The sequence below is a fragment of the Pan troglodytes genome, chromosome 1 (genome assembly GCF_028858775.2).
Source record: "Pan troglodytes isolate AG18354 chromosome 1, NHGRI_mPanTro3-v2.0_pri, whole genome shotgun sequence".
In the NCBI taxonomy this organism is placed as follows: Eukaryota; Metazoa; Chordata; class Mammalia; order Primates; family Hominidae; genus Pan; species Pan troglodytes.
In genome coordinates, this window is record NC_072398.2 from 167,148,040 (window position 1) to 167,171,077 (window position 23,038).

At 39.4% G+C, this 23,038-nt stretch overlaps 1 protein-coding gene across 2 annotated transcripts in view; it reads right to left on the reverse strand.

Moving 5' to 3' along the window:
• Positions 1-23,038, reverse strand: part of ROR1 (receptor tyrosine kinase like orphan receptor 1) — a 407,220-nt gene that overhangs the window by 339,090 nt on the left and 45,092 nt on the right. The window lies entirely within an intron of this gene.

Here is a 23,038-nt window from a genome sequence, read left to right on the forward strand (position 1 = left end):
GATACTCTGGCTATTGCTATTGCTATGACTAATAAATTTCTTTGTCTCTAACCCACGAATCCTTCTGCCAGCATCTATGGAACTGTGGCAGGCAAGTTCATTTGCAAGCAAGATAAAGTCTCAAATCCTTCACAGTTCTTGATGATATTTAGGGGAAAAAAATCAGTAGGATTGGTGAATGGCCAAATGTAGAATGTTAGGGAGAAAAAAGGAATCAAATATTACTTCTGGTTTTTTTGTTTGTTTGTTTGTTTGAAGGTTGAAGTTTGGACAGTGGTTTGAATGGTTACTTTAGACAGTGGTGTCACCAACAGAGGTGAAATATATAACAGGTACAAGAATGTAATATATAATGAGGCATAGTGGGTGCTGGGGATGAGATAATAAATTCAGTTTGGAGGCCTATGAGACATCCATGTGGAAGTATCCAACACAGAGCTGAATAATGAAAGCAAAAGGAGAAGAGTTGGATTAAAGATATATAGGGGTCATTAGCATCAGGGCATAGGTAAACCCATGATATTGGATAAAATCCTCTTTCATATAGAAACCATCATATTCATCCTTAAACCCTTAGTCCCCTGCAGAGGGCTTTGCACAATGTATATGCTCAATAAATGTCTGTTAAATAAATGGCTAAAAACAGATCCAGAATTAGTTGTATCCTTTATTTAAATTAAAATTGCTTCAATGGTTACTGGTGTAATGCTAATCCAGGTTTTCTCAAATCAGAGTCTCAAATACAGGGTATGTACTTTTGTTTCACATGAAATACAACCAGTTTCATACACAAATAATTACAAACTCTTACATGTAACAGGGAAGCAGAACAGAATTCTAAGACTCATACTATCATGTCATTAAAAAGCAATATTGTTGGTTTTCTTATTGGAGAAAAAAGTTCTATTATCCACAGGATCACTCCTACCTTCATTCATTCAACATAACAAAAAACTTACTGAGGACCTACTATGTTTAAGGAACAGTGCTGAAATCTGTAAGGGATCTAAAAAGCACAAAAGTCCCTTCCTTAAAGGAATTTACAAAAGCAGGGTGGTGGCACATACACCAGACCAGAATTTAGTTCCAAGTTCCACATTTAGCAATTTTATGACCTTGAGCAAGTTACTTAACCTCTACAACCTTTTGTTACTAAACTTGTAAAAAGAAAACAGTGAAAATGCATACCTCATAAATGGCAATGAGACGTACATTTTGTAATACATGTAGAATATGTATTATAATACTCCATCAAAAATGGTGGCCAGTATTACAACCATCATGATAAACTAGTTGGGGAAGAAATACTCATAGAAATACACATAGAGAAACCACTCAGTTAGAGATAATGCGGAACATTATAAATGCCATTGAAGTGCTAAAGCGCTAGAAACACAGACCCTTAGGAACCTGTTGAAAACAGTAGTAGTTAACACTGTGTTTTAACTTATTTAAACCAGCCCAACAAACCTATGAATGAATAGTATTATTCCCATTTTCTAGATGAGAAAACTGACACCTAGACAAGTCAAGTAACTTACTCCGGTTCACCCAGCAGAAAGTGGTGGGGCAGGAAATAAACCCAGCCTGTCTGGCTCCAGAGTCTGATGCCAAGCTGGCTCCTCAGGGAGAATCATGCATTTTTATGACTTATATTTTGAAGACAAAAGAACTGAACTCTTTGAAACTATTTGCCTTCAACTCACAACTATTATACAAATACTATTTACTCAGAATTGGAAGATTATTTTAAAATATCTAAACAAGGCCAGGTGCAGTGGCTCACACCTGTAATCCCAGCACTTTGGGATGCCAAGGCGGGCAGATCACCTGAGGTCAAGAGTTCGAGACCAGCCTGGCCAACATGGTGAAACCCTGTCTCTACTAAAAATACAAAAAAATTAGCTAGGCGTGGTGGCGTGTACCTGTAGTCCCAGCTACTCAGGAGGCTGAGGCAGGAGACTCACTCGAACCCCGGAGGCAGAGGTTGCAGTGAGCCGAGATCGCACCATTGCACCCCAGCCTGGGCAACAAGAGTGAAACTCCGTCTCAAAAAAAAAAAAAAAATCTAAACGACAAGCGGCGAGACTTTTCTAGGTTAGCTCAGGTCCTATTTCACAGATTCTGAAAACTGTAAAGGGAGGAAGATTTAATGCTTCGTACCAAACACGGTGTAAGACAAAATCACAGTGCATCATGGATGGATGCACAAAATCCAAAGTGACTCAAAGTGTAGGGCTTTGGGCTTAAAGCTCTGAGGCACCTTTATGAAATAAAATGACTCCATTTACCAACTCTCATTTCCTACTGTTCATAAGCACTTCCTTAAGCTTAATATATACTCCTCTCAGATGCAGAGTTTTGGGGGTTGTTTTTCCATTTCCATGAGAATAATGTAACAGACTGATGAGATATATTCAGCCACTGTGTTGGGCCACCTTGGATTTTCATCAAATTTTGTTTTATTTAATTTTCAAAGAAAATAATGATGAAATACCCTAAATATCCAATCACTGAGTGATGGCTAAATAAAAGAAATAAAAGAAAAGAAAAACAATATCTATAAAGACTTGGAAAAAATAGTATTATGTATTAAGTGAAAAAAAAGCTTGCTACAAAATAACATAGACAAGATGATTACATTTATGGATAAAAATGTATGCATAGGGCAAAAAAGCCTGCAAGGAAATGTACCCAAAATATTAAAAGTGATTTTTTGTGTGTTTATAATATGAGCCCTAGTCTTTCGCTTTCTCAGTGTTTCTTTATTTTCTGAATTTTCTTTGGTACATATATTATTTGCACCTTTTTTAATTGCAATAAGCCAATATAAAAACAAAAAAAAAGTTCAATGTGCTATCCATTGCACTACAGAGCCTTCTTATACTTTTTAAATGTTTGGAATATTTGTATTACAGACAGATTAATGGATAAATAGATGCCAAATTAGATAGATAGATAGATAGATAGATAGATAGATGATAGATAGATAGATAGATAGATAGATAGATAGATAGATAGATAGATAGATAGATAGATGATATGGAGACAGACATTCGTTTACCAAAACATTACAGAACAGCTCCTCTTAGAAATATGGTCAAAATCTGGCTTCCCCGTCCAATTCAGCTGTCTCTTTCTTTAAACCAATCAACCATCTATTTCCTTAAGGTAAATGTTACTTAAAAGCATCTTAGATGGACAGATCTGACTTTTGAAGCCCTAAATAGAGGGTACAAGTAACCAATTAATGCATGAATTACAGCCATACGTCACTTAACAACAGATATGTTCTGAGAAAAGCATTCTTAGTTGATATGCTTGTTGTCATGTGAACATCACAGAGCGTACTTACACAAACTTAGATGGTATAGCCTACTACACACCTAGGCTTTATGATATGGCCTATTGCTCCTAGGCTACAAACTTGTACAGCATGTTACCATACTGAATACTGTAGGCGACTGTCACACAATGGTATCTGTATAGCTAAACATACCTAAACATATAAAAGATGCAGTAAAAATACAGTATAAAAGATTAAAAATGTTACACCTGTAGAGAGCACTTATCATGAATGGAGCTTGCAGGAATTAGAAGTTGTTCTGGGTGAATCAGTGTGAGTGAAAGTGAAAGCCTAGGACATTACTATACACTACTGTAGGCTTTATAAACACTGTACCCCTAGGCTACACTAGATTTATAAAGTATTTTCTTTCTTCAATAGAAATTAGACAGCTTACTGTAACTTTTTTATTTTATAAACTTTTTATTTTTTAACTCTGGACTCTTTTGTAATAATGCTTAGCTTAAAACATAAACACATTGTATAGCTGTACAAAAATATTTTCTTTATATCCTTATTCCATAAGCTTTTTTCTATTTAAACATTTTTAAGTTAAAAATTAAGACACAAACACACACATTAGCCTAGGCCTACACAGGGTCAGGATCATCAATATCACTGTCTTCCACCTCCACATCTTGTCCCCTGGAAGCTCTTCAAGGGGCAATAACACGCATGGAGCTGTCATCTGCTATGATAACAATGCCTTCTTCTGAAATACCTCCTGAAGGACCTGCCTTCAGGTCCTTCAGGAGGCTGTTTTACAGATAATGTTTTATTTTAGAAGCAAAAGCAGTACACTCTAAAATAATAATAATAAAAAGTACAGTAAATACGTAAACCACTAACATAGTTGTTTATTACTATTATCAAGTATACTTACTATTATCACAAATATACTTACTATTATCATTATACAGTTAGGTATACTGCATATAACTGGAGGTGCCATAGTTTTACAGGACTGGCAGGGCAGGTTTGTTTACACCAGCATCACTGCAAACACATGAGTAATACACTGTACTACAACATTACAACAACTACAGCCTCTCTAGGAGTTTTTCAGCTCCATTATAACCCTATTGGACCACCATTTATATGCAGTTCTAACGCTGACTGAAAGATGATTATGCAGTGCCTGACTGTAGCTACCATACAAATGTGACAGGAAGAGTAACTTAGCTCATACACAATTACATACATACTTATTTTTTAAGAGATGGAATCTCGTTTCTGTCACCCAGGCTAAAGTGCAGTGGCACAATCACGGTTCACTGCAGCCTCAACCTCCTGGGCTCAATTGATCCTCCTACTCCAGCCTCCCAAGTAGCTGGGACTACAGGAACACGCCACCGTGTCCAGCTAATTGTTGTATTGTTTGTAGAAACAACGTCTCACTATGTTGGCCAAGCTGGTCTGGAACTCCTGGCCTCAAGCAAAGATACACACTTTCTTTTGGCAGCCACAAACAATTAATTATCAATATAAATGTCAATATGACACACTGAAATTGCTTTTCAGAAAAGGTTATCCAAATTTAATTTTGTCAAAGAAAAAAACCTACTCTACTGGCCAGAAAGTACTGAGTTCAGTCTAATGAAATGAGTAGAATAGGTACACAAACTACATAGTGAACTTTGAGGGCTGTTTCCATCTGGAAATGTGCATCATGTACACATTACTCCACATGCAACCAGTCATCCTTTAACCACTTTCAAAACACCAGCCATAACACAATCTGAAAAAGAATAATAGTATGCATATTTTTTTAAAAGAATACAATTATTGGAAGAGCTTTGGGAAATGAACGCAGCCCTACTGTGGAGGTCAAATTCATACGTAGTATAAAATGAAAACAAATCTGACATACTGAACACTTGTCATGTGGCTCTCACTGAAAGGGTAAGCAGAATTTTCAAAGCAGGATAGAAACTGGAGTTCAGTGGAAAGTACAGACGCTTGACTACCTTTCTTTATGGGGAACAGAAACATTCTATTAGCCCCCTGCTGCTTTGGCCAAGTTAAGCTCAGCCTCCCCTGCCATTCATCCAAGACAGGGAACCGATGTCTTGATGCTGGTTAACAGATAATTCAAACACGCACACACACTTCATCGCTGTAAGAGGTACCTCTATGTGGTTGTCAGCCTTTAGCAATATCAACTCAACAGGCCCACAAGCTTTTTACAAAATAAACATAAATTAATTGGGAGACAAAGATGGAGGGATAGGAGGGGGCATTCTTAAAAAGATGGAAAGTCAATTGCATTAGTGGTCACAAAAGAACGAGGGGTGTTTTTGTTTGGCAGTGGAGCAGCTACATGCAGAATGTTAACCTCTTTAAATAAGGCATTGGTGATTTTAAGAAATTAATTTTAGGTCTGATTAGTGCCAAGTGCAGAATTTCTGCAAGAAGAAGTCATGGAGTAGAGAAAAATCTACAGTGTCTGTTCCTCTTTCTGTTTATAACCTCTGGACTTTAGTATCGTCTCTTGGGCTACCTGCAGAGGCCTTTTTATACTCATCAACTCAGAATTCCCCCCTGCTAATTATGAAATCTTAAGAAACTGGGTATAGGAAAACACAACTTTTGGTCATAACTTTTTGTTCCTATTTATTAATATATCCTAACTCTCTTGGCATTCCACATCTATAGACACTATTTATGGTTCGTAAATTTAGTTTTTCCACTGGTTCAGATAAACAGGTCCTAAAAATGATTTAAGATGTGCTTTTTTCTACAAAGTCTCAAAAGCCATCAGACACTACAATGAGTGTGAATCATGGATGGACTATGGTGTTGAGGCTTAGGGCTTGGACTCTGGAATCAGGCAAACCTGGATTCAAATCCTGACTTTGTATGTCAAGTTGTGTAACTTTGAGCAAGTTCTTTAAGTTCAAAATGGTCCTGACCCCAGTGGGGCTATTGGGAGGAAGGAATGCAATAGTTTACAAAAAGCAAGCAGCAAATCTGAAAATCTACCTCTTGGGGCTACCTAAGGAACAATGTTTTCAAATTATAAAATCTCTGCTGGGAGACAATAGAATCAAGAAGAAAGAGAGTGTTTTCACTTTAGTCACTACACAAATTAAAGTTTCTGTGGGGCTAGTGTCAGCGTTACTTTAACCTAAATGTGTGACGTATTAACCACTCCCAAACTCCATTTCCTCTAAAAGGAGATGGTTGTCTCAATGAAGCTCTATCAAGATCTGAATACTTGCAAAAATGAAATCCACATTACTGCGTGCACCCTATATTGTCCAACAACACAAGTGCCTTTTAACAATGAGATCATATTCTCTTTCCATCTACTTCTCCCATACTTTAGTATATTTTACTGCACTATGAGCTTCTCAAAAGGAAGGACAATGTCTTGCCTGTTGTTTCTACCCATAGTGCTTCTAACAATATCTGGCACACGACTGATGACCGATGAATAAATGAGTGACTGAATCATCTCAGTATCCTCCCCAAAGGCACATAAATTTTGCACACAGTAGGTATCAAAATACGTTTGTTGGAAAAATGGATTTGAGCAAAACTGGGAGTGCCTTTATAGGTAGGGACTTCCTCTTACTCATCTCTGTAGCCCCTGGGCCTGGGCAGAACCTGGCACAAAAAGAAAGGAGGATCATCTAATCTTTATGCTCTGGAGACATGCTGGCAATTGACCTACTCAAAAAGTAATTGGTAAGGTGTGTGTGGATTCCAGTTCCAGAAGGCCTTCTCTGTGTCTGGCACTGTACCAGATGGTTTGCATGATGTTTTCTTAACAGCTCTGAAAGGGATGAGTGACATCGTTTTAAAATGAGTGAGCAAGGGCTCAGAGAGATTAAGTCACTTGCCCAAAATCACAAAGCTGATAAATAACAGAGCTGAGATTTAAAACCAGGCTTCTGGAACCTGTGCTTTTTCCATTATGGGAGGTTAAGAAAGAAGCGAAAGCACCAAAATAGATGGGACCACCTTATTTGAAGCTGTGTGACTTTAGGGGAGGATGGAGGAGGCAGCAACAGGTAGATAGGGCTCAAGGAGTGAGGCTGACCAGTGGGGCCAACCGCCCCAGCCAATTATTGATCCATGAGCCTGCCACCTGCAGCCATGAACAGCAGGTCTAGAAGAATGTTGATTAGAGCCATTTCCCAAGCAGAATTGATCAGGTAGTGGCTGGCAGTAATGGCAGTGCAGACCAATTCCTTCTGGTCATTATATACAAGTTCAGGCGAGCCCATCGACATGCCTTGGGCCCAGATCTTGGAACAGTAGTCCACTTGCCATCTTGGAACCAATGCACAAAGCACAAGAGCTCCCACATGGAAAGACTAACCACATTTTCCAGACTGAGTGCTAGAAGAGGAGGAGGCCTGAATACTTTGTCTCAGAGGAAGAAATGTAATGACTCTTGGTTTTGGAAAAATCCATTTTAAGAGTAAGCCTAAGTCCCATGTGCTCATCATAGAAACAAAAAGAGATAACATTAATTGTCAAAGCATCAGAACAGAAGAGCTGCCATTTTTTAAAAATGCTATTTTATAGTTTTGCTAAGATTCAGCATGTAAACAGCAGCACCCCTCCTATGACTACAGGGAAAACTAATTTAATAAAATCAAATATGTTTGAAACATCTTCTGTTTTTAACAGTAACATCAACTAGAAACCTGGAATCTTATACATCCGTATACAGGCAAGATAAAACACTCAGTATAATTACTTTTTAATTCATCTAGGGGTACAAAAGTAATTCTTCTAGAGACACCACACTAGACTCTCTAGTTCGCAGGCTCAGAGTAACCCACTTTAAATATCTGAAGCAGATCCTGCCATCCCTCAGCTCAAATGCCCCATGCTTCCGGAGGCTTCTCCATCTCAGCTCCACCGAGAGGGTCTAAGCCCAGGGTAACATCTTTCTTACTACAAGAGCTTAACAGCCTGCTTAGATGGAGAGGACAAAAGCTACACAGGATGTTAGAGAGAAAGCAATGCCAGGTCAGTAACTAACTGAGCTTTTTCCCTGAGTTGGAAACAAACAAACAAACAAAAAAAAAAAAAAAAGAAGAAGAAGAAAAGTCAAAAAAAAGCCCTCGAGACGGAAAGCATTGATGTAATTTCACTATTCCTAAGCATGCCAGAAGCCATAAATATTTGTAAAGCATAGTCTTTATATTTGCAACATTCAAGGGCATAACTAGAAAAAAAACCAGTGCGTAAATATGCACATGTGCTAACTATTCTCTTAGATCACCCAAAAGAAAAAAAAACGCAAGCAGGCAAGCAGAAGTCCAAATATTGCTGGAAAAGTTTGGGTTGTTTCTGTCTGAAATTTACTCTGATCAGCAGAATCTGTCTTTGCACACTACCTTGAAGGAAAAAAAAAAAAAATGAAAAGGAACTTTATAGATAGAACCTCCAAACCCGTGCTTGACTCTTCTCTGTCCTCTCCCCTCCCAGAGCAGCCAGTCAGAGCTTGGAGAACACATCACCCCCAGGGACTATTCTGAGGCTCGTCCCTGAGCTAGCCAGAACCCTGGGCCCTGGGAGCTTCCCCTTGTCACCCTGAAGCCCCACAAAACAAAGCAATCCTTCTTCCAAGATGGCCCTCTAACTATTTAAAGATCATTCTCATGTCTTCTCCTTTTCTGGCTTGCTCTTTTCTGGACATACCTGGTTTGTCACTGTTAATATCCCAAGGGTGGTCTGACCAGCACACACTTAGAAAAGATAAAAGCACCAAAACCCTTCCACTCAGGCAGTCCATTTCACTTAACACTACTAATCAAAGCAGCTAAACATTGTAACTAGTGATCCCTGCCCCAACCCACAATTGTACTTAAGTGGATTAATATTAATAATAAAACAGCTACCTGTTACTGAGTGTCTGCTGTCTGCCAGGAATTGTGTTAGACAGAGTCAGTTCTGCTATAACACAACATATGAGTTCTGAGAAATCACCATACTATGCAAAATTGTGCCGTAAAAACAGCAGAGTTTATGGGAAAACAAGATTGGAACACACTACTACTTTCTTGTGGAAATGGGCATTGTAAGGGTTACAGCTTATGGGTTATTGTGAAGTGGTGGGTGGGGGGCTGGTTATCAGAAAATGGACAGAAAGTTGTAATGGCAGATGTGGATGAGTGTAACTCGAGTGTAACTCAACACACCTGGTGAACTGAGGGAGCTGGTAGATGTTTCAGGTGTGTGTGTTTGTATATTGTCATGCATCTCACTTGAGCTGAGTGCTGTCTTCTGAGTCCACCTAGTACTTTTCATGGATAAAACTGACTATGTAAGTAAACATAAAATTTGCATTATTCTCAAATTTTTCTGAATACATCAATCAGCTTTGAAAAAATGTGTGTGTTTTCAAAACAACTGTTATAGCAGCACTGACTGTGCTTTATCTCATTGAATCCTAGCAACACTGAAAAATCAGTAGTACTAATTCCATGTTCCAGAAAAGGAAACAGAGGTTCGGGGAAGTTAAGTGATTCCCAAAGCCACATCACTGGTTGATACGGTTTGGCTCTGTGTCCCCACCCAAATCTCATCTCGAATTGTAATCCCCACATGTCAAGGGAGGAGACTGCTTCTCCTTCACCTTCCACCATAATTGTAAGTTTCCTGAGGCCTCCCCACCCATGCAGAACTGTGAGTCAATTAAACCTCTTTTGCTTATACATTACTCAGTTTCAGGCAGTTCTTTATAACAGTGTGAAAACAGACTAACACCGAAAATTGGTCCTGATAGAAGTGGGGCATTGCTATAGAGATACCTGAAAATGTGGAAGTGATTTAGGAACTGGGTAATCGGCAGAGAATAAAAAAGTTTGAAGGGCTCAGAAGAAGACAGGAAGATGTGGGAAAGTTTGGAACTTCCTAGAGACTTGTTTAATGATTTTTACCAAAATGCTCATTGTGATATGGACAATGAAGTCCAGTCTGAGGTGGTCTCAGATGGAAATGAGGAACTTATTGTGAACTGGAGCAAAGGTCACTCTTCCTATGCTTTAGCAAAGAGACTGGTGGCATTTTGCCCGTGCTCTAGAGATCTGTGTAACCTTAAACTTGAGAGAGATGGTTTGGATATCTGGCAGAAGAAATTTCCAAGCAGCAAAGCATTCAAGATGTGACCTGGCTTTTTCTGAAAGCATACAGTCATAGACATTCACAGAGAGATGGTCTGAAATTGGGATTTATGTTTAAAAGGGAAGCAGAGTAGAAAAGTTTAGAACACCTGTAGCCTGACCATGTTGTAGAAAAGAAAAATCTATTTTCTGGGGAGAAATTCAAGCTACCAGCTGCAGAAATTTGCATAAATAAAGAGAAGCTGAATGTTGATAGCCAAGACAATGGGGAAAATGTCTCCAGGGCAATTCAGAGATCTTCATGGCAGCCCCTCCTATCACAGGCCCAGAGGCCTAGAAGGGAAAACTGGTTTTGTGGGCCAGGGGTCCCTCCCGCACTCCCTGTTCTGTGCAGCCTCAGGACATGGCACCTTGAGTCTCAGCCACTCCAGTTCCAGCCATGGCTAAAAGGGGCCAAAGTACAGCTCAGGCATTGCTTCAGAGGGTGGGAGCCCCAAGCCTTGGCAGCTTCCACCTGGTGTTGGGCCTGCGAGTGCACATAAGACAAAAGTTGAGCTTCAGAAGCCTTTGCCTAGATTTCGGAGGATCTATGGAAATGTCTGGATGTCCAGGAAGACGTCTGCTGCAGGAGTGGAGTCCTCATGGAGAACCTCTACTAGGGCAGGCAGAGGGGGAAAATGGAGTTGGAGCCCCCACACAGAGTCCCCACTGGGGAACTGCCTAGTAGAGCTGTGAGAAGAGGGCCACCAGCCTCTAGATCCCAGAATGGTGGATCCACTGGCAGCTTGCACTGTGCACCTGGAAAAGGTGCAGGCACTCAATGCCAGCCCATGAAAGCAGCTGTGTGTCAGGGGGGCTGTATCCTGCAGAGCCATAGGGGCAGAGCTTCCCAAGGCCTTGGGAGCCCACCTCTTGCATCAGCATGCCCTGGATGTGAGACATAGAGTCAAAGGAGATTATTTTGGAGCTTTAAGATTTAATGGCTGCCCTGCTGCGTTTTGTACTTGGTGCAGGGCCTGCAGCCCCTTTGTTTTGACCAATTTCTCCTATTCGGAATGGGAACATTTACCAAATTCCTGTATCCCCATTGTATCTTGGAAGTAATTAACTTGCTTGTGATTTTACAGGCTCATAGGTGGAAAGAACTTGCCTTGTCTCAGATGAGACTTTGGACTTGGACTTTTGGGTTAATGCTGGAATGAGTTAAGACTTTGGGGGACTGTTGGGAAGGCATGATTAGCTTTTAAATGTGAAAAAGACATGAGCTTTGAAAGGGGCCAGGAGTAAAATGATATGGTTTGGTTCTGTGTCCCCACCCAAATCTCATCCCAAATTGTAATCCCCACATGTCAAGGGAGGGACCTGGTGGGAGGTGATTGGATCATGGGGGTGCTTTCCCCCATGCTGTTCTCACGATAGTGGTTGTTTTAAACCAACAAGATCTGATGGTTTAAAAGTGGCACTTCTCTCTTAGCACTCTCTCTCTCCTCCTCTGCCATGTAAGACATGCCTCGCTTCCCCTTCACCTTCTGCCATGATTTTAAGTTTCCTGAGACCCCCCAGCCATGCAGAAGTCTGAGTCAATTAAACCTCTTTTGTGTTTATAAATTACCCAGTCTCAGGTAGTTCTTTATAGCAGTGTAAGGTGCAAAGCAAGAATACGGCCAAGGTCTACCCAGCCTCTTCTCCACCACCTTATGCCCTATTGTTACCACTTTCTTTTACTTTGGCAACCAGTGCTGGGTAGGAGGTACTGTGACACTCTCTGGGACTTAAAAGCAGATTCAAAACTGCTCTGACTCCTCCACTCCTGCTTTAATTGTCTGCCCCACAGTGGCGTAAAAGTTAATGGAAACATATGTCTGTAGCGTTACCCATGTCCCTTCCCTCAAGTATGAGCTACGGCCTCAAAGATAATTAAGTTTTTATGAAGGTTTTTTTTTTTTTGGCCTCATTGCTATGATATTCACCAGTCAGATTCAAACAGAATTTAAGCTAATTTCATGGAGCTTAAGGATTTACTTTCTGGAAGGCCCTTTCACTGTTTTCACAACCTCCCTTCCTGGGAGCTTGTGTTCAAGTTCCTTGGCGAGGAAATAAGCTGTCTTACTCCATAAAATGACTGTTGAAAATGAAAGTCAGACCAAGTCACTCCTTTCTTGGAAGACTTCCATGGCTCCACACTGTCCTTAGGATCAAGTCCAAGCTCCCCAGCATGGCCTGCAAAGCGCTCCTTGATCTGTCCCCAGACTATATCACGAGCCACATCCCTATCCACTTATCTGTCCCCACACTGGATATTCCAGAAAGATTGAATTACTTTCAGTTCCACCAGTACTCTATGGTTCTGCACTTCCAGACTCTGTACATTATTCCTCCTACCTGCAATACTCTCCATGTCATCAATTACATCACACTCCCTTCGCCTGTTGAACGCCCATTCCATCCCCAGATCTCAGCTTCTATGTTCCTTCCTCCTGGAAGCCTTCCAGGGTCCTGTCCCCACATCTGAATTAGGAATCCCTCGTGACGGTGCTCCCATAGCACGCCGCACATTCCCTATCACACTATCCCTATCACCCGCATTCCCACTTTGGTGAAATTACTTATTTGTCCAATTATTAAGCTCTGTGAAGGCAGGAACTGCATCTGGTTGATTAAATGAATAAATGAATGAATACATTTGCATAACACATAGCATAAAAGAGCTTTCGTGTGCAACATCTCATCTGACCCACATATGCCATATGAAACAAATGGGGAATCAAACAAAGGATCCAAGGGAGCAAATGCATTAGCTATTACCACACAGCCAGTACATGGCGGAACATCCAAGTAAATTATAGCAACTATGTTCTAGGCACTAGGTATACAGCAATAACCAAATCAGACAGAAACACTTGTCCTGGTGGAGCTCACATTCCCAAATAAATAAGTCAATATATCAGTACATCAATATATCAGTTTATCAGATGGCGATGATATGATGGAAAAATAAAGAAAGAAAGGAAGGCGATAGTTAGGGCCTCACTGAGATGGTATAATCTGAACAAAGACCCAGAAGAGGAGAGGGAGTGATCCCTGCTGGTCTGTGGTCTCCAAAGTGCTGAAGCAGGAGTAGCCTGGCAAGTTCAAGGAGGAGCAGCAAGGACAGGACAGCTGGAGAGGAATAGCTGCATCTTGTAGAGGAGAATAGTAGCTAATATTTCCTGAACACCTACTATGTGCCAGGGGAATAGAGTAAAAAACCAGAAAGACAAATTCTGTTTTTACAGACCTTACAATCTAGTTGCTTAGGTTTAAATATGCTGGAATCAAATCACATGCTCTGAAATAAACCATGCATGTAAAGGTCAGTTCACTCCTTAGCCTATCAGGAGGATGTTGATCAACTGAAAACTGCTTTGCAAACCTTCTACTAAATGAAAAAACAGGTAGTGAAAGTTGCCCCCATCAGTAATTTTTGTGTTGGCCTCCCAGGGATGAACAAGAAGTCATCTTCTATATATAAACAGTGCCAGCTGCCACATCACAGGGGTTTATGAACTGTGGCTTTCTGATCAAATGTATGAAATTAACAGAAAAATGTTTTAAAACATATTATTGCTAGGGAAATTACATAATAAAGACAAAAGCCCTATTACTTAAAGTAATGAAAACAAAAATAAGGATTTATAAGCTTCCCAGCTCTGACCTAAATTTGCTGTGCATTATTTTTCTACATCTCTTTCTACTTTAGAAAAACCGCTACTAATTGCATTCACATTACACAGTATCAACCAAACCTGGATTTGGGTTTCCTCCAAGACCACCAACAGGCTCAAGTTACTGCAAGTTTATTAAGTGGAATTTTTTTTCTCTTTTGTACAAAAACTAGAATGCTGTTACCTTTTGGGGTGGCTTAGCAGATAAATGCTTGATGTGTAACATTTTAAGAAAATCCTGAACATATAAATAAGGGGAATATGCACATTCTCTTAACTTGCAAAATAATACAGGATTTTTTAAAGCCTACAGTTTATTGGTGGCTGGGAGCCTGAAGCTAATGAAAAAAACATTTACAAGTTTGGTTTCCACAATTTTATTCTGTGTTCTCTAGGTGCAGATGCTCCTGGCTATACTCTAGGAAAACCTGGAACTTGGCCGGAAATGGAGAACACAAGCAATTGGAAACCAGTTCAGTTTCACCCAGTTTAAATTTCCCTGCAGTGAGTAGGGCACCAGCTCTCCCCTCGGAAGCCAAACGTGAAAACTTACTATTTTCATGGCAATATCCAGCCTCGGTCTTCCTTTAATAGGCTCTCCTCTCATACTTCAGAACAAGAAACCTAGATAGTTTCCTGGTGATTAAATCATCCAAATTGTGTGTCATCAACGCCTTGGCAAGTGTTGAGGCCAAGCAGAATGCTTCCAGTTTACAGAACAAATTCCATCCAACCCCTTGTCATCATTGCCATCTCCCCTGAGTCCCCTCCAATTTCTTACCTTCTTCTTTGTATTGATTACCTCAGAACCCCACCCACAGTTCTTACTGACTTCTCACCAGCAAAAGAAAGGGAGTGGGGTGAGGTTGGGACAGGGGTGTAAATAAACAGCACCTGTAGGCAAAGGTTTCATGACAAAGGCACCAAAAGCAATTGCAACAAAGCAAAAATTGACAAATGGGGTCTAATTAAACTAAAGAGCTTCTCTGCAGCAAAAGAAACTACGACAGAGTAAACAGACTACCTACAGAATGGGAGAAAATTTTCACAAACTATGCACCCAGCAAAGGTCTAATATCCAGCATCTATAAGAAACTTCAATTTACAAGAAAAAAACAACAACCCCATTAAAAAGTGGACAAAGGCCATGAACAGACACCTCTCAAAAGACATACATGCAGCCAGCAACCATATGAAAAAAAGGATAACGGCTTCCAGCACCATCCACGTCCCTGCAAAGGACATGATCTCATTCCTTGTTATGGCTGCACAGTGTTCCATGGTGTATATGTACCAAATTTTTTTTATCCAGTCTATCATGTGGCCAATAAATGTATGAAAAAAAGTTCAACATCACTGATCATTAGAAAAATGCAAGTCAAAACCACAGTGAGATACCATCTCACACCAGTCAGAATGGCTATTACTAAAAAGTCAAAAAATAACTGATGCTGGTGAGGTTGTGGAGAAAAAGGAATGCTTTTTCTCCACAATGTACCATTGGTGGGAGTGTAAATTAGTTCAGCCATTGTGAATCACAGTGTGGTGACTCCTCAAAGACCTAAAAATGGAAATACCATTCAATCCAGCAATCCCATTACTGGGTATGTACCCAAAGGAATAGAAATCATTCTATTATAAAGACACAGGCACGCATATATTCATTGCAACACTATTCACAATAGCAAAGACATGGAATCAACCCAAATACCCATCAATGATAGACTAGATAAAGAAAATATGGTATGTATACACTATGGAATACTATGCAGCCCTAAAAAAGAATGAGATTATGTCCTTTGCAAGTACATGGATGGAGCTGGAGGCCATTATCCTTAGCCAACTAACTCAGGAATAGAAAACCAAATATAACATGTCCTCACTTGTAAGTGGGAGCTAAATGATGCGAACACATAAACACATAGAGGGGAACAACACACTGGGGCATATAGGAAGGTGGAGAGTGGGAGGAAGGAGAGCATCAGGAAAAATAACTAATGAGTCCTAGGCTTAATACCCAGGTGATGAAATAATCTGCACAACAAACCCCCATGACACAAGTTTACCTATGTAACAAACCTGTGCATGTACCCCTGAACTTAAAAGCTAAAAAATAAAAATAAAAATAATCAGTGCCTGGCCTCCTACTTTTAGGGAAATCAGTCTTATTCATTACTGCCACTACTGTGTTTTCTATTTCTAATCCTCTATTCCCTGGAACCCAGTATTTCCTTGTATTTATTTCTGTCCTAGATCTTATAGATGAGGGAACTGAGGTCCACCCAGCTGGAGGCAGGATTGAGACCACGCTAGGTTTCTTGACAACTGGATTGGGATTCATTCCTCTGAATCATTCTTGTTTAAGTCCAATGGCTCAAATTGAACCTACTGAATATGGATTTTGGCGTAAAAGGAAATAAACACTGAATATTTCTCCCAAGTCATCCAGGATAAAGAAATAAAACATTCACATGATGGAATAATATGACACTATTAAAAATTCAGCTTTCAAAGAATATTTTTACCAGTTATATTTAGGTATAATTCACATAACATTCACCCATTTAGTGTACAGTTCAATAATTTTAGTAAATATATACAGTTGTGCAATCACCACATTCGACTTTTAAAACATTTCCATCATCCCCAAAAGTTCTGCTGCTCCTAGAAGTGACGCTAACCATTCCCACCTTGCCTGAGGCAAACACTGATCTGCTTTCTGTCTCTAGTTTTTTGCCTTTTCTAGAAATGTAATGTACATGCAATCACACAATATGTGGTCTTTTGTGCTTAACTTCTTTCACTTAGCATAATGTTTTTGAGGTTTATCCATGCTGTAGCCTCTCTTTATTTTGCTCCTTTTAATTACTAAATAGTATTCTATTGTATAGATATACCACATTTTGTTTATCCATTCACCAGTTGATGAACATTTAGGTTGTTTCTAATTTTTGGCTATTATAAATAATGCTGCTTTGAATATCTGCATACCTATCGTTGTGTGGGCATGTGTTTTCATTTCTTTTGGATAAATACCTAGGACTGGAGCTCCTGGGTCATATGCTAAGTTTAATTTTTAAAGAAACTGCCAAATTGTTGTCCAAAGTGGCTGCACCATTTTAGATTCCTACCAGAAATGGAGGAGGATTTCAGTTTCTCTACATCCTTACCAATGCTTGGTATTGTTAGTTGTTTTTTTAATCATAGCCATTCTGTGGGTATGTAGTGGTATTTTATTGTGGTTTCAGTTTATATTTGAATATTCAACAACACTGACAAATATTTACCATATATTATTAAGAGAAATAAAGCAGGATTCAACAGTGTTTGTAAAGAAAGACATTATACATATGTAAGCCCTATACATATATGAAGCCTGAAAAAAGACACATCAAAATATTGACAAAGGATAAGAAAGCATTTTTTCTTTGCTCATAACTGTAAAATTTTTATGAGTAAATATATAATAAAAGTATTTTTAGAAGCTTAAAATATTGCTAACACACTAAGAATTATGTATTGCCAGTCATTAAGAGGTAGGATACATATCCAAGCCTCAGCTAAACTCAATTCTATTATTCATTTATGAATCATCCATTGTGGGGTTGTTTGTAGCAAATTTGCAAAACCAGATTAGCTCCTCAAAGCCTCAAAGCATGCTTCTGAGACCCTACCCCAGGGATCAGCAAACTGCAAACCCCAGGCCAAATCCAGCTCACTGTCTATTTTTGTATGGCCTACAAACTTAAGAATGGTTTTTAAATTTTTAAGTGACTGGGGGAAAAAAAAAAGACAAATAATATTTTGTGACAAATGAAAGCTGTATGAAATTTAAATTTTATTTCTATATATAAATTTTCATTGGAACAAAGCCATGCTCATTTGTTTACAAATTATCTATGGCTGCTTTCCTGCTTTTAGAGCAGAGTGGAATAGTTGCAACAGAGTCTATATGGCCTGCAAAGCCTGAAATCTTTACTATCCAGACTTTTACAGAAAACATTTGTTGACTTCTGTCTACCCAACCCTGCTGGGTGCACAGAAAAGACAAGATCAGTTCCATTACCCAAAGGAAAACTCATTAGGAGAAAAAAAAACTTTTTGGATTAGTTGCTCATTGTATTAATTCATATTAATATGTCTTTTCTTAAAAGGTAAGATTTGGGGCTGGGCACGGTAGCTCACGCCTGTAATTCCAATACTTTGGGAGGCCGAGGTGGGTGGATCACCTGAGGTCAGGAGTTCAAGACCAGCCTGGCCAACATGGTGAAACCCCATCTCTACTAAAAATACAAAAATGAACCAGGAGTGGTGGCTCATGCCTGTAATCTCAGCTACTAGAGAGGCTGAGACAGGAGAATGGCTTGAACCCGGGAGGCAGAGGTTGCAGTAAGCCGGGATTGCACCCTGGGCGACAGATCGAGACTTCGTCTCAAAAAAAAAAAAAAGTGTAAGATTTGGACTGGGTGTGGGGGCTCATGCCTGTAATTCCAACACTTTGGGAGGCTGAGGTGAGAGAATTCCTTGAAGCCAGGAGTTCAGGACCAGCCTGTGCAACATAGCAAGACCCCCTTATCTCCACAAAAAATAAAACAATTAGCTGGGTGTGGTGGCACGGACTCCTAGTCCCAGATACTCAGGAAGCTGAGGCAGGAAGATCACTTGGGCCCAGAAGTCTGAGGTTACAACGAGCTATGATAGCACCACTGCAATCCAGCCTGGATGGCAGAGTGAGACCCCATCTCAAAAAAAAAAAAAAAAAAAAAAAAAATCTGTAGTTAGCAGCAATATCAAAAAAACTTTCAAAGCGCTATCTTAAATTATAAACCTTGTATCTATTAGGTCCTCCATACTCATTGAATGAATCAACATATAAATCGATGGATGGATGGGTGAGTGGGTAGATGAATGAGTGGGTGGATGGAAGGATTCAACGTTTACTGGGGCTAACTGTGGACAAATTCCATAGCAAGTCCCATCATGGATTGGGAGGGACCAAGGAAAGAAGATCTGTCCTCGAGTCTCTGAGTAAGAAAAGGGATATAAACCAGTAACTTGCAAAAGAAGAAATACAAATGACAAAAGTTATTTTAAAAGATTTTTAACATCACCAGTAATCAAAAGTATATTAACTTAAATAACAATAATATTCCCTTTTTTAACCCAGAAAGTTGTTTTTTTTTTTAAATGACAATACATGGCATCAGTTATGTGTAAAGAAGAAAACCACCTTATTTCCACAGAACACAGAGAGGGGAATACATTTCTGTAAACTTTATGGTAGCCACAATGATTGTGTAGATCAAAAGACTTTTACCTTTGACTCAATAATTCCGCTTCAAAGGGTTATTGCCAAGAAAATAATCGTGGATATGCACAAAAGTTAACAGATAACCATAGCATTGTTTATACTAATGAAACAGAGAGAGGAGTAATGCCCAACAATTCAACAATAGGGATTAAGAAAACTATGATGCAATCACACACAATGCTAAATTGTGTGATTAAAAATTGATGATTTGAGAACAGTGTATTTTGATATGGAAAGCTGTTCACAATAACACTGATAAGTGGGAGGAAAGCAAGTTATAAAATCAACTTGCAAGAGAATTAAACTCATTTTTTAAAATCAGGTATTTACATGGAAAAAGTTTCTAATGATATAAGCTTAAATTAAAATAATTATTGTCTCAATTATTTTTCTTTTTACATCTTTGCTCTTTTCTCATTTTCTACAACAAACACATCACATGTTTACCTTTTTAAATAATAAAAAGAATTAAAGATATCCTAATAAAATTGAGGACTTCTGGATGCTCATACAAGTAGAATAAAGGAATAAAACCATTCATTAATTAATAATTAGTTGATTAATTAATGCAAGCAAACTAGGTTGTAAGCTGTTATGGGCAGAGACATACTCACTTGTTCAACAAATATCTATTTCGCATCCACTATGTGCCAGACACTGTTACATATACCACAGTTTCATCAGAAAACAAAATAGGCAAATCGCTGCCTTCATGGAGATTCCATTCTAGTGTTTCACATGTCTCATAATCTCTGAACCCCCACATCAGCAAGCACAGTGCTGGGCACGTGGGACAGTCCTACATTCAAAATTAATGTTGGTTAATTTCTTAACAAAAGGATTCATCACGGCAAGCTTCCCAGTACATTTACTAAATGCTTTTATCATCACAAGAAAATGTCTGCACCAAATATGGCTTTTCATGAAGCTGTCCAGTGTGCAAAGTAGAGTAAACCTGGAATACCAAAATCCCATATGAGAACACAGGTTTCTGGGGCAATTGTGACTCACTCCCCAGCCACTTGAGGAGAAGGGGGAGCTGTCAGATAATATTTCATGAATAGCTGGGCTTAAGTTACTTGAACCAGCTGGGACTTTTCTTAAGCTACATTTTCCTCTGGCCAAAATATCCTCACGGCTGAAGCTGCCTGTTCAGTATCATGCCACAGAGAAATGGGTCTTTCTGTTTTCCTCATAACTGCAAACGCTGCTTCTTTTTCAGGTTAGGGAAACCCACGGACCTGGTATTCAGCTTATGTAATAACTGGCTCCCTGCTGAGGTAAGCCACTAAGAGACCTGCACTCAATTTCAGAAGACAGATTTTTCTCCTTTTGGGCCAAAGTTGTTCATAAAGTATTGACTCCAAATAAGTACACACGGGTGCTCTCAGTTTCCCAGAAGTCCTGAATCACTAACACATCAACTCACTATGATTTTCTTCCAAATACAGCAGTGAAAAGTGTTGGCAGTTTCCAATGGATACCAAATGCTATCAACCATCAACAACTGTAAGGGTCTTTGAAATTAAAACCACAAATGCCATCACAGGACTGTCAGGGAGAAGTCATTGAAAACCAAAGAGGAAGGCAAGGTGGTGGACTCATTCTGTGTTCAAATTTCACCATCAGAACTTCCTCTGTGGGTGAACCTGGGGTCAAGGAACTTGACTTTCTGAAGCTCATCAATGAAATAAGGATAAGGACAGCATGGTTAAATGTGAGAATTATGCAGAGCACCTTGCTTTAATCTAGGTACAATGTGAACACTTAATTCACGGTAGTTCTAGTGCTTCCTCCCCCCAGCATAATCTTGAGAATAAAAAGGGCTGTGTGGATGCAAAGTGAACACAAAAAATCTTTCCCTTTTCCTTGCTCCCAGAGGCTCCTTATAGAGCACTAACAAGCACAGCTTGTTACAAGAGAAGCCTGTACCAGAGATAGCATATTCCACCACAATTGCTGGAAGGGCTTACATGTCAGAGATTTGAATTCAAGTCCCATCTCTGCCACTTCCTAGCTGTACCACCTCACACAGGTTATTGAACTTCTCCATTCCTCATCTGTTTCTCCATCTGCACAATAGCAATAAAAACAATACTTATCTCTAAGGCTTGTTATAAGGATGATGTGAGAAAAAGACTTATAAAGTCCTAACACTATCACTACACAACCACTCCAGGCAGAGGATGCATACTGAACCTTACCTGACCTTTGAATTTTACTGTCAACCCTTGGTATGTTCATTCTTTTATCCACATCTTCCCCAAGGCCATGAAAGAACTAATTCCAGCTAAACTAAAAATTCACATCAAACCTGAATCTGCATATAGCAGAAATGACTGCAAGGTAGCAGAGAAAAAAAAGAAGGCAAAATTCACTCTTTTCAGGTGCTAGACTAGGATTTCAGTTCTACTGGGGCATTTTCCTTCTCCTAATCTCCCAACAGTCCTCCATAAACTAAAAGCAAAACAAAACAAACAATGAAAGCCTTCTACAGTGCAATCACAACTTCAGTTTCCAAAATCCACCTTACTGAACACTGTTCTTTGTGGCCTGCAGCAGTACAGGGGGGTAGATTTCATGAAACAACCAAACAAGTGTGTAGAAAATGCAGCCAGATTGCAGGGGTTGCAGGGGGACAGGGAGAGCCACCAATGACATGCCCTGTGGAGATCACTAAAACATTACAATGGCTTCAAATGTGTCACCCAGCTTAGCAATTCCACCCTTGGTTCTTGCCAACTTGAGCTTCAACCAAAATGATATCTGATATTTTGATATCTTATCAATGACATTTTACTGAACAATTTGGAACTTTTGGCTCAACAAGTTAACCACCTTTGCCTTATTAAAAGAAAGAAGAGTTTTGGGTTTCAACCATGCTTCTTGATGCCTGCATAGTGTTCCATGGTGATATTTGTAAAATACTTTCAGAACTGGACCATTTTACGCATCCAAATCCTACTCAGGTTTCAAGGTGTACCTCAGTTTCCCCATTTCCTACTTCTAAGAGATATCTTTTATCGCCAAGTACTATGAACTACTGTTAGGAGATTTACATACATTATGTAAACTTTATCCTTACAATAAGACTATGATGTAGGTATTAATAATCCCACTTTATGATGAAACTTAATGACCAAAGAGGCTAATTTATACAGCTACTGATTGACAGTGCTGGTAATCGAAGGAAACTTTAAGTTCCAGGCAATTTTTATTCCTCCAATCAACTATTTCAACCAACAGGTATTTTTTTTCTCTCTACTGCCTTTCTCTAGCAATTCCTATCTATGCCATGTCCTCAGTTTTCAGCAGCATCCTCTTCATGGGCTCCTGAGGAATATTACATTTTCTAATGGGAAGAACTCTATCCATACCTTTTTTCCATCTCCCTCACAATAATAACTGCTGCAGGGATGCCAAGAGTTTAAGAAGCTTATGTGACTTGCTCAAGATCACACTCAACAAGGAAGCAGGTTCAAGCATAAACACATCAAAAAGCACCCATTCTTTTTCAAGTTTCATCCCTTACAAAAGGTATGTACCTGCCCTCATAAGTCAGTGCCTGCAGAAACCATCTTCTTCCCCAGGA